The following is a 13,219-nucleotide window of genomic DNA, read 5'->3' on the forward strand; positions in this document are numbered from 1 at the left end:
AATTTAATATTTAAAAGCTTGATCAAAAGATGTGCTTTTGTCATCTTTCAAATAGTGGGAGAGATATGTTATTATAAAATCAGGCTATATGTTACCTTGATTGCCTAATACTAGTCTGCACACAATATAAAATTATTTGGCTGTGTGCAGAGGTGATAAAATATCAACAGTGGTACTGCCAGTCAACCCCAGAATTGTATTGTTATTTATTTAGTGTTGAATTTATACCCTGCTTTTTATTTATTTATTTCAATATTATAGCCATTTTTAAAAAGCATAAAGCAAAGCAAAATCAATACAGTAAAATTAAAAATATAGTCCTTAAGATAATAAAAAATGAAGAGCTTGATGGAAGACGTGTTTTTGACAAATTTCAACATATTGGAACTGTTGTGGGAATCACATTTCTTTCTGTAGAGTATTCCTCATCTCAGGAGCCACAAAGGGCAAACTGCTTTTCTGTGAATCAGATTGCCAAGCTTATGGCAGCAAAACACCTTCAAGAGGGCCTTCTCTGTCATTTCTCTAAATAACTACAGGTAGTTCTCGATTTACAACAGTTAATTTAGTGACTGTATAAAGTTATAACAGCCCTGAAAAAAGTGACTTGGGACACTTTTTCACACTGGTATCCATTGCAGCATCCCCATGGTCACATGATCAAAAGTCAGAAGCTTGGCAACTGACTCATATTTATTTTTATTTTTTTTATTTTTTATTTTAATTCCATTTATATCCCGGCATTCTCCGAAGACTCAGGGCGGCTTACAAGCTTAGCAGTAGCCTTCATTCTATGTATATGCCTGCTTATTAGGGCTTTCACACACACCCCAAGCGGCATTATTATAAAGTCAGCTTAATTGCCCCCAACAATCTGGGTCCTCATTTTACCTACCTCGGAAGGATGGAAGGCTGAGTCAACCTTGAGCCTGGTGGGATGCGAACCTGCACTAATTGCAGGCAGATGGTGTTACTTAAGGAGGCATTAGCCCACTGCTCCACCAAGGCTGTTGACGGTCCCAGTGTCCCGGGGTCATGTGATCACCACTTGTGACCTTCTGACAAGCAAAGTCAATGGAGAAGCCAGATTCACTTAACCACTGTGTTACTAACAACTCTAGTGATTCACTTAACACCTGTAGCAAGAAAGATCATAAAATGGGGCAGAATTCTCTTAACAACTGTCTCACTTAGCAATAGAAATGTTAGGCTCAATTGTGGTTATATGTTGAGGATATTGGTAGTTAGTTTCAGTCAGTCACATGCTGCAAGTAAAAGCCGGGATCCATCTGCCCCAGAGTTTGGCATATAAAAGTTACTACAAATTATGGTCTCAAGAACATGTCAACTGATTTCTAGTCTTAGAGAGAAATGTGGAGAAATGTTCAGGCACAGTACAGAGAATGGTAAGTACTCTCTGTGTTATAGTAATCTTAGTGAAGTTGGCTGCCCAAGCCAAAAAGCTGTTTTCCTGGTGAAAAAAGGAATTGTGTAGCAGTTCTTGACTGTTTGTATGCTTCAGCTTGTGCACCAATTGCCAAGTTGCTAAATCAGCAACTTGGCAATTTTTTTTAATAACAAAGCATTACATAATATATTTAATGCTTTAGCATTTCTATTATATGTAAATGATTTTATTCCATTATTCTGTGTTGCCTTTCTCATTCTTCTTTATTGCAGCAACGATGTACCATAGGGCCAGAGGGAGAAATTTATTTTGATTGTAAAATCCCATTGACACTAATGGGGGTTTATATCCAGAAAGAGCTTGGCACAACATCCTTAGATAGCTTTTGTCCACAGTTAATATCAGAATTGGTTTTCTCTTGGGAACAATTACAATTAAAGATTCTTTTTTACAAAGGAGGAACACAACAAAGCAAAACCCACCAATACTTTGCATTTGAATGTACAATAATGTAGAATATTAAAAATCTGTAGATCTGTAGATTTTTAAAGGCACAATGTAAAAAAAGGGTATTATGTCCTTTTTTAGGGACTCTGCTGATCAAAAAAAAAAGTTTCAACAGCTGGAAATCAAGAAGATTCCTTGAGAGCAGGATGGTGAATCCAGGATCCCCTTCAAATCTTTTCTCCTGGCATTTTGAGGGAACCAAACCATTCAGTTTTTGAAATTATTAGTATGGGAGGGGGAAATCCACATGCACAGGTGCATTGCACATGGAAACAGTTTTAATTCCTAATTCTCTAGAGTGGATTTTTATTTATTTATTAAACAAGTTATATGGCTGTCCAACTGTAACGCTCTCTACATGGGGCTGCCCTTGAAGACCACTCGGAGGCTTCAACTGGTGCAGAATGCGGCCGCGCGAGTTGTAATGGGGGTCTCCCGATACTCCCATGTAACACCTCTACTCCGCGAGCTGCATTGGCTTCCGGTTGCCCTCCGGGTGAAATTCAAGGTGCTGGTTATCACCTATAAAGCCCTACATGGCCTGGGTCCGGGGTATTTGAGGGAACACCTGCTGCCGGCATCAAATGCCCTTCGCCCAGTGCGCTCCCACAGGGAAGGTCTGCTCAGGGTCCCACCGGTAAGAGATTGCCGGCGGGTGACACCCAGGGATAGGGCCTTCTCAGTGGGGGCGCCTGCCCTCTGGAACCAGCTGCCAGTGGAGCTGAGGACTGCCCCCGACCTCCGATCATTCCGCCGGGGCCTGAAGACCTGGCTCTTTGAGCTCTCGGGCCCAGGCTGAGGGGAAATTTATTTTAATTGGGGTTTTTAATTTGTACAGGGTTGGTTTAATCTTTTTTAAATTGGTTTTTTAACTTTTGTATGGTTGATTTTTAACTCCCTGTAAACCGCCCTGAGTCCTCAGGGAAAGGGCGGTATATAAATGCAATAAATAAATAAATAAACTAATGCATGGTGACTCTAGGTGGCCTACATTAAAAATCTCTAATAAATAGGAAATACTAATAAATCCACTATAATCCACTATAAATTGGATTAGCAATAATATGGAGTCCTTGGTACTCTCTGACCTGTTATTTGCTTGCAGATATTTCATTACCTGATTAGGTAACATCAGCTAGTAAGTATGGGATTTTATATACAGTATTTGCCCTGCCAGTGTTGGTAAAAATGTAATTTTCTCCTTGATAGTTCCTCAATTAGGATATTGCCTTCTGTTTGTTGGTCTGCTGTTAATCCCTGCTTATCTGGGTGTTGGATGCTGGACAGTATGGATTCTGGTCTTTTTCTTACCTTCTTACCTTTATTTTATTGTCTCTTTTGAATAGTGTGTAAATGTGGTTTATCTTGAAGTGTCTATTGATGGCTGACTGCCAAGCATCCAGGAATTCCCTAGTTTTTTTAGATTTAGCTTGGTCTAGGACAGGGGTCCCCAATCCCCGGTCCATGGACAATACTGGACCGCAGCATGCCAGCAACCAGTCCGCACAAACAAGCAAAGTCCCATCCATGGGATGCAGGCAGCACACAAAACCACGCACTCTCCAGTCCACGGAAAACCCTTTCTCCACAGAACCGGTCCCTGGTGCCCAAAAGGTTGGGGACCTCTGGTCTAGGATGCTCACAGTTTTCCAGTTGAAACTATGATTGAGACTTTCCATGTGTTGTGAGATTAAGGAGCTCTCCTTGTGTCTTCTGACAGCTGTGGTATTCATGAATGTGCTCTGCTAGTGTTCTGCCTGTGTGTCTTAAATAATGGCTGCTACAGTCCTTACACCATCTGTTCTCTTCTATTGGTATCAATAATGTTTCAATTTAGGAATCCCAAAACAGTATAACTTACAGATTTGTATTTGGGTGTCAGGTAACTCTGTCAGTCAAGTCATGTATGTTTGTTTGTGTGTGTTGATTTCAATTGCTTCATCTTATTAGGGTATGCAAAAGATTAAAGAGGGGTGGCTTTTTGAAGCAGAACACTCCTCAGTGCACTAAAGTAACTGCATCTTCCAGAAAGGTTGCCATGGCTGCTTCAAAGGCTTTCCTGTGGTCTGCCTGTGGCATGTCCAAGCATGACCATTTTGTTTCAGAGGATGTGAATTGAAAGTGCCGGAGAACACCTTTGAAGCACCCCTAGCTGACCTTCCTGGATGATGCAGCTGCTTTAAAAATGTGAAGAGGCTATTTTCTTGTACCAAAGAAAAGCTCCCTTTCAAATCCACAAACTAAATTGTGACCTGGGATGTCAGTTGCTCTGTTTTTTTAGCTCCTTTGAACATATATAAATAGTCTAGTAGGTGCATGATTTCCCTGCACTTCAAAGAATAGTTCACCTCAACAGAACTACAATTGACAAAGCGTCTACAGTGACATCAGAAGAGATTCTTCGATACCTGTAACAATACGCCATCCCCGTTTTTTCTCCTCTAGTAAGACTTCAAAACAGCAAATAGCTAAATAACAAAAGCATAAAGTATTAGCCACTAAGGGACGCGGTGGCTCAGTGGGTTAGGACACTGAGCTTGTCGATCAGAAGGTCGGCAGTTTGGCGGGTTGAATCCCGAGTGCCGCGTAGCAGAGTGAGCGCCTGTTACTCGTCCCAGCTTCTGCCAACCTAGCAGTTCGAAAGCACGTAAAAATGCAAGTAGAACAATAGGGACCACTACAGTGGGAAGGTAACAGTGTTCCGTGCGCCTTTGGCGTTTAGTCATGCTGGCCACATGACCACGGAGACATCTTCGGACAAACGCTGGCTCTTCGGCTTTGAAACGGAGATGAGCACTGGCCCCTACGTAGAGTCGGAAACGACTAGCACGCATGTGCGGGGGAACCTTTACCTTTACTTATTAGCCACTAATCAAGAGGAGGTCTTAACTGCTTTCCTAGAAACCAGAGGAGTGTGAGGTGGATGTAGTATCTGAGGGAGCTCATTTCATGGCTTGGGAGCAAACCAGAAGCCCCATGTAAATAATTGCTGCGCCTTTTTATAGATTAATATTCTCATATTCCTTGCATGAGCATTTTGAGAGAGAAATCATTAGAGAAACTGTGTAGGAGATGACCAGGCTGAGTCCAAGGGAGGAGTCAAGCACATCATTAGTTTCGCACCCACAAGAATTCAAACTCCAGCCCTCCTGGAATTCTGTTGACTCTTAACTATTTTTCTTGACCATTAGTAGTTCAGATTTTTGTTTGCAGGTAGCATGGAATAAACTTGTGCTCATTTTGGACCTAACCCTGGTTTCTGATTTCTTCTGCCTGACAAACTGCCTGCATTTAATTTCTTATTAAAAATAATAATTAAAACATGAATCAGCAGCAAATCAGAGTAGCTGTTTTGTCCTGGAGAAAGGTGTTTCTGGATCCTGACTGCCTCTTCTGCTTGGCATAGCCTCATAAATGAATGGCTTTTTAATCAGTCCTCAATCCATTTATTAAATTGAATTAAATTAAATTCTGAAGAAAAAATTACACTGAAGAAATACTTCCTGTTTCCCCATTTTTTATTGCCAAGAGCTACTATTGAATTGTCTTTTTTTTCAAATTTTGGGCAAAGATTAACCAAAGAGTATGATGAGACATTTCAAAACTCCATAATTTAGTTTTTCTGATAACTGCAAAAATGCCATTCTTTGGCTTTATTATTGTCCATAGATGTTACTGTGATTGTCCTTCAAAACTTTTGCATAAAAACAGTCTATTTCACATATTTTGAGGTTGTAAAATGTTGGGCTAGAGAGAACATCCTACAGAACATTTACAGTTCACTCTCTGTTGCAGCAAAGCTCCAGGACACTCAACAAGTTTGGTCTTAGAGTGTAGGTCACGTTGATTATGATTCATAATCCATGATTATCCTCTTGGGTGAAAGTTTCTTCACACTAATTTTGTTTAAACATATTGTCACTTTGTACTAAGTGTAATAATTCAATTTGTTTCCGGTTGAATCAAACAATGCATAACCAAGCAATTATCTTTTAGAATCATCCCCAAGAGCCCATCAGATTCAGACCTATCCTTTATAAGCATCAGCCTGCTCCTGCATTTCTTTTATTGTTTCTCTATGTAAAGAGGTCACAAAAGCCTCTTCTTGTGGCTTGACTCACTCCTTCACATAAGATTGTGTTTGTCTGGGATCAGTGCTGTCCTTACACGTCCCAATGATGTCCCAACTATGATGCTTCTAGTGGCCTTCTCATCCTGAGCCAACTGATTTCAGAAGTGAATTGTCTACTGATGTTCCAGAGCAGTTTCCCTCAAGCTTAGCAACTTGAAGATGAGTGGACTTCAACTCCTAGAATCCCCCATTCTTCTTAAAATCTCCAAGGTTGGGAAACACTGCTCCAGAGACAGGCAGCAAAGACAGCTTTAAAAGAGAAATGCAAGAACTTTTAGAACTTCAGAAAGCTGAGTAAACATCCTGCTTAAAGCCTTGGGAGTGAAGCAGGCAGCTGGATATTTTGATTCTTGCTATCACAGAGCCTTGGTGGAGCAGTGGGCTAATGCCTCCTTAAGTAAGTAACAGGGACGCGGTGGCTCAGTGGGTTAGGACGCTGAGCTTGTCGATCAGAAGGTCGGCAGTTTGGCGGGTCGAATCCCGAGTGCCGCGTAGCAGAGTGAGCGCCTGTTACTCGTCCCAGCTTCTGCCAACCTAGCAGTTCGAAAGCACGTAAAAATGCAAGTAGAAAAATAGGGACCACTACGGTGGGAAGGTAACAGCGTTCCGTGCGCCTTTGGCGTCTAGTCATGCCGGCCACATGACCACGGAGACGTCCTCGGACAAGCGCTGGCTCTTTGGCTTTGAAACGGAGATGAGCACCGGCCCCTAGAGTCGGAAACGACTAGCACGCATGTGCGGGGGAACCTTTACCTTTTAAGTAAGTAACACCAGCTGCCTGCAATTAGTGCAGGTTCGCATCCCACCAGGCTCAAGGTTGACTCAGCCTTCCATCCTTCTGAGGTAGGTAAAATGAGGACCCAGATTGTTGGGGGCAATTAAGCTGACTTTGTAATAATGCTGCTTGGGGGTGTGTGTGAAAGCCCTAATAAGCAGGCATATACATAGAATGAAGGCTACTGCTAAGCTTGTAAGCCGCCCTGAGTCTTCGGAGAAGGGCAGGATATAAATGGAATTAAAATAAATAAAATATAATAAAAAAATAAAAATATCTTTCACTGCGCAAAAAGTTGCTATTCAAATTGAATCCATGCGGGAGCCTAATGCATACATACTGTAGCACAGTCTACCTTTTTGACATGTATGCTATGTATACTGCTGAAATGATCCAAAAGTAGCATCTTGTCTCTGCAAGTCTAAAAAAAAGGAATCCATCTGATTTAAGGAATCCATTTATTAAAGTTAATGTTTTAGGATTGCGGTGAAGCACAAGAAAGGTCAGAATCCTTTAGGAAATATCACAGAAGCACTGTCCTCACACTAGATTTGAAGGCCTTCTCCAAATACAGTAATTTTCAATGCAGGCAAAGCCTTATTAACAACATGAACCTTGACATCTTATCCAAGTGACTTCAAGTGCTGTTTTAATATCATTATTTCCCTTATTTTTAACTTACTCAGTCCGAAGGACTACACAGTCCAAAGGTCTGAGTTCGTCTCTTGATTTCTTTTCCCCTCTTTTCTTATCCTTTCTGAAAGAGTGCATTGCAATTCTAGAAGTTGAATCTGAAGAGTAGATAAAGTCGTATTTGTGGGATGGGCAGCTATATACATTTGATAGATGGAGTATTCTGAAAATTAGTCCTGATTCCTTTTAGTGTGATCATACAACTGCAACATAAAAATATCTGGTATTTTGCAGTGGCAGCAAGGCAAGACAACGTTTTCTGAAACAAAGAGGTAAATATGAATTTCTAGCCTTTTATATATTCAGCTGAACTCCTCATCATGTCAGTCTCTATAGGCAATGAAAAATATTTAGATTCCTCGCATCTTTCCATATAAAGTAAGAATGGTAAATATTTGTAAAATACATCTAAAAGGTGGGGGTGGAGTGGAAAATTTGTATTGTACTCTTTATAAAGCCCTCTAACAAGAAACCCTCAGCTGGCTTTCAGAAAAAGAACAGTATAGGTATAGGAGAAATGGCTGGAAATCGGGATAATCAGGGTGCAAACAGCCCATGAGGTTTTTGGCTCAAGTTGTTTTTGCTTACAACAGTCTATTTAGTGACCATTCAAACTTACAACAGCACTAGAAAAAGTGATTTATGACTATTTTTCACACTTACGATGGTTGCAGCATCCCTATGGTCATGTGGCCAAAATTCAGATCCTTTTGGCAATGGACTAATCTTTATGACAGTTGCCGTGTCCTGGAGTCATGTCAACCAGTTTTGCTCCCTTCTGACAAGCAATGTCCATGAGGAAGCCAGATTCACTTAAGAACTATGTTACTAAATAATTGCAGTGATTCTCTTAACAAGGGTGGCAAGAGAAGTTGTAAAACGGGGCAATACTCAACACTCAGCAAACAGAACTTTTGGGTGTCACTTGTGGTTGCGGGCTATCTGTACATGCTCTGTAAAGAGAGTTAAGCTCTATTCACCATTACTTTGCCCTGCCACTGGCACAGCAGCTGTGCATCCTTCGCTTTGGGAAAATACACCCTTGCCCCTTTAAGCTCAGAGAATTAAAAGATGTTTCTGCAGCAACTGAAAGGCAGCCACCATTTTCACTAGTCACAATCCTTCCTTCCCCGCTCTCACTATTGCTCAGGTACATTAAGAGGAATCTACACAGAGAATCAAACCACCAAGCAGGATACACTAGTGCAGTCTCTAATTCGCATCAGTTCTTCCTTAGGTAGCAGAGAAAATGAGAAATAAAATCATGTCCCAATTCCGGAGCAATTGAATCCCCTACAAAAGGAGGGTCTTCTTCTCCTTCCCCTTTTAAAACCCACCCTTTTGGACCCCAAGATTCCCTTTTCCCTTTATGCTTAGTTAGGATTTCCATTGCCATATACCCCATACCATTTCCACATCCTTCTCCCTTCCTTGCTGGACCAGAACTGCTTGTCTGTCCAGCTTTTGGTAGGGAGCACTCAAACTTTAGGCCTGCCTTCTGCAGGAAGGCGGGCCCTTAATTCCCGCATCTCCTCTCTGATTATCGTCCGGGGGGACGTCCCAGGCAGGAGGGAATCGCCGTTGCCTGCTCTAAGGTCGATTAAGCTGCAAGTCACAGCCAGCCCGCCCGGGCGAAACGGCTCCGAGTACGCGCTGCCTTTTTCTCTGCCGCACAATGGCTCGCATTGACCATTTATTTACGCCGTACAAGAAGGCTGCTGTTTGCTCAGTCACAGGAGCCTTTTCAGCTAAGGAGCAGGGAGTGAGGCGCGGGGGCTCCACGGCTCCTCTCTTTTTCTCTCTACCGCCCCCCCCCCCACACACACACCCCGGCGCCTCCGTCAGCAGGACCCAGAATTTGGCCAAACGCCGCAGCCGGCTGCGAGCCTCACCTGAGACAGAGAGACGGAGCGAACTGCCGGCTTATTCCCCCTGTTGTATGTAGGCGGCTTCCTCTTAGCTGGTCCAATCAGAAAGGAGTTAGGAAAACAATTAGATTGGGGCTGGAGATCCCCTGCCCGCGAGGAAGGGGGGGGGGGAAGAAAAGGTGGTGGGGGGAGAAGGCCAAGAGGCGAAGCCCCAGCTGCCTCTGCAGCCGGTACAGAAAGAGCCAGGGATTTCCCCCGAGGGTCTTCTGATGCAAGGCAGACCTCAAGCGGGGTGGCCGGAAGAAATATCGCGCTCGCAAGAGGGAGATGAGAAACGGAGTCAAGCTCCTCATCCGAGGTGCGCGTGCTTGCAAGTTCACAGTCACCGAGCCACTGAAATCCCGTTGCTTTACGAGCTGGGGTAAATAGCTAGCCGCCGGCTCGTATTTCCAGAGGGCTGCGATGGCTTTACTGTCTGTGCCTTATTACCCCGCACCTAGCGGACTTTGGCTAATTTCGAAAACGCTGGATCGGAGACCGGCTACTACAAAAATCTCAAGCGCTGCGAACTAGACGGGGTGGGCAGAAGGCTGCCAGGCAATTTGCTAACGTTCAAGCTGGATTTCCAGAAGGTCGTTACTTAAATCTTTACCGCGTCGATGTAAAGCGAGCGAAAGTCTATAGGTTATTTGAAGCAGCAGGGAATTTGAACACAGATCTCTCTCCCCCCCCCCAACCTCAGAAGACAGTCAGGGTCGCTAGCACCCTCACCCACGCCTGATTTATAAAGGCGCGTCCCGCTCACTCCCCGCTGCGTTTAAGCCTAAAGAACTTGGGGCCGTTCATCCGTATTCCCTTCTCTTTAAGAAGCAAACTAGGGAGATCGACCGCTTGCCCTCCGTTTTAGCCTCCCAAGGTGGCGGGGCTGCAGTCAGCGTGGGAAGTGGAAGAGGCTTCGATTCCCGCCCCACCTTTCTTTTGGAGAGAGAGGGATAACACGAGAACTGCCGGTGAAAAAGTGCCGCAGTTCACAAACCGTTTGTTCAAGGTGCGAAAAAAGAGAAAGGCGAGTCGGGATAGGTTTTTTTGGGGGGAAGCTCGGCGATTTCCCCCACCCCACCCCACCCCAACGCAGTCAATCCCGCAAACCTGATTGGGTCCCCTCATTTCCCCCGACCTTCTCCGACGCCGCTAAGATTGTTGGGAGCCACTTTCTGAGACTCCCGAGGGGGTAAACCAAACGTTCTGGTGAAGGAAACACACACTGCACATGCTTAGGGGGGGGGTGTGATTCCCTTCCGTCCGTATCTCATTTCACACCGATGTGTCACGCCGGACTTCTTGCTTTTGCTAAACGGGGTTACTGACTTCTCGGCAACAGCGGTGTCTGAAGTCTTAAGTGCCGGGACGGGTCCGCAAAGTTTGATCGAGGCCCTTAGGAAAGGGCAAGCGGGGGAGGGGGGGGACTGGCTCCGAATGGCCCTCGAGAATGGAAGAGCCCACCGCCTGGGTCTTCTCTGGATGCCCCGCCGCCCCTCTCCGCAGCTGCCGCCGCCGCTTCTCCCAGCTCCCGCCTTGCGTTGAGGCCGGAATCCTGAAGGAAAAGAGGCGCTGTGTCTTTAAAGGGCTCTGCGCGGAGCTCCCGGCAGGAGGCGTACCTCTCTTTAGCTTGGCCGCCCGCCTCTGCTCGGCTGCCGCGGCTGCTGCTTTCAACTGAGCTCCGCGCGCCGCCTCTGCTTTTTCAGTCCAGAGCCCGGTCCGACTACAGCAGCTCCGCGACTTTTTCTTTTCTTTTCTTTTTTTTTTTTGCGGAGGGACCGTCCCTTCCCGCCTGCCTTGCTTCTCCGAACGACCGACAAGGTAAGGGCACTTGCAGATTTGGTCGCCCCCCCCCCCATCAAAACAACAAGCTGCTTGCTGTGTGTGTGTGTGTGTGTGTGTGTGAGAGAGAGAGAGAGAGAGAGAGAGAGACAGAGAGAGAGAGAGAGAGAGACAGAGAGAGACAGAGAGAGACAGAGAGAGAGATATTAGAAGGGAGGCAATAATTACCAAGGGCGAAATAAAAGCACCCCGAAACAATCAGGCTGGTGAGGACGCCGGACAGCTACCTTGCTCAGCGATCTTGAAAGCAAAGCCAGACTAGAGCGCAATGAAAGGGACCCGACCAGCGAAAGCCTCTTTTAAAAAATAAAAAAAAATGCCCCCACAGCTTTTATTACTCGAACTACCTATCTTAGGAATCCTCCCCGTCCTCCTGTCCGCTCTCGCTCTCTTCCTCTCTTTCTGCAATCCTAAACCCACTTGCAGGACTTGGAAACAACTTTAACAGCAACCGCCGAGACTCCTTTCCGAGGAGTCAAGGCCAAGGCTGAGCGGTAACTTTGCTGTCACCACCCAGCCAGCCAGCAGTCTAATCCCTTTTTCCTCCACCCTGCCTTTTGGCAAGAGAAACGCCACCCCCACCCCCACCCCATCCCAAACTGGACTTTCGCAGTAGCCTCTTTCCGAGCTGCCCGCTACTTTTGTACGGCGGGAAGGCTGATTCGGAGCGTTGGAAGGGAGGCAGTGAGGCTCCGGAACAGGGTTTACGGGCGTCGATCTCCGTCTGCTTTCTTTCTTTCTTTCCCTCCCTCCTTCATCCTGAAGCTTTCTTCTCCATAGCAACAGAGTGTGTGTGTGTGTCTGTCTGTCTGTCTGTCTGTGTGAGTGTGAGAGAGAAAGAGACAAGAGGGAGAGAGGCAGAGACACAGAGACCGCTAAAAGTCTTATTCCATAGTCACTAGATCTGGTTTGCTGGAAAGGTAGTGCCTTAGTTTTCGCCGGCACATTCGGCTTCTCCCTACACCCCCCCCCCCCGTTTTCAGTAGGGTTGCTTGAAAGTATGTGGCATGCAGCCTTTGTGCAGAAGTCAGAAAGGCGCCGTCCTATCCGCCACCTAATCGGCAATCAGCTAAGCCATCCTTCTGGCACTGAAGCCTGTTCTCAGTCCGACCTATCGCCAAGATACACCGAAGTACTTGGACTGAATCCAATCGGACTCAGCCGTTTTAATACATTCCGTCTTATCTAGGACTTATTGCTGCCAAGCGATTCTTATTCGGCTGAAAGCCAGGCACCTCTGTTTAATTAGGCTTTTAGCTTGGATATATATTGTGGTATACATTTAACCACCGAAGCCAATATATATATATATATATATATATATATATATATATATATATATATATATATATATATATATATATATATATATATATATATATATATATATATATATATATATATATATATATATATATATATATATATATATATATATATATATATATATATATATATATATATATATATATATATATATATATATATATATATATATATATATATATATATATATATATATATATATTAAAATATTGTGTTTTATAATCTGGCACACGGTTAAATAAACTGGAACTTTAAAAAAAGCAAAAGCTACTTGATGGGACCAAACCCACTTATTATGCGTTTAAAGGATCCAGCAGTCTATTCCCAACAATGAAAATACTAAATCAGAAGCTTCTTTGTGCAGGGGTAGTAACGAACCTTACAACGAAGCCTTGCATATTTGCAAAAAAAAAACTTTATGAAGTGGAGGATGGAGGAAAATCTGAGTGTTGATTGAAAAAGAAAGAAGGCAGGGAGGCAAGCAGGGGACTTCAAGAGAAGGTGGCAGGGGAGCAGGAATGATGCATGGACCAAATCACAAACGTTTGCAATTCCCATGGTTAAAAATTTGCGAAGAATTGCATCACTGTGGAGTCCAAGAAAAAAGTGCTTGTACAAGTAAATCTATC

The sequence above is a fragment of the Vipera berus genome, assembly GCF_964194415.1.
Source record: "Vipera berus genome assembly, chromosome: 1".
Lineage (NCBI taxonomy): Eukaryota > Metazoa > Chordata > Lepidosauria > Squamata > Viperidae > Vipera > Vipera berus.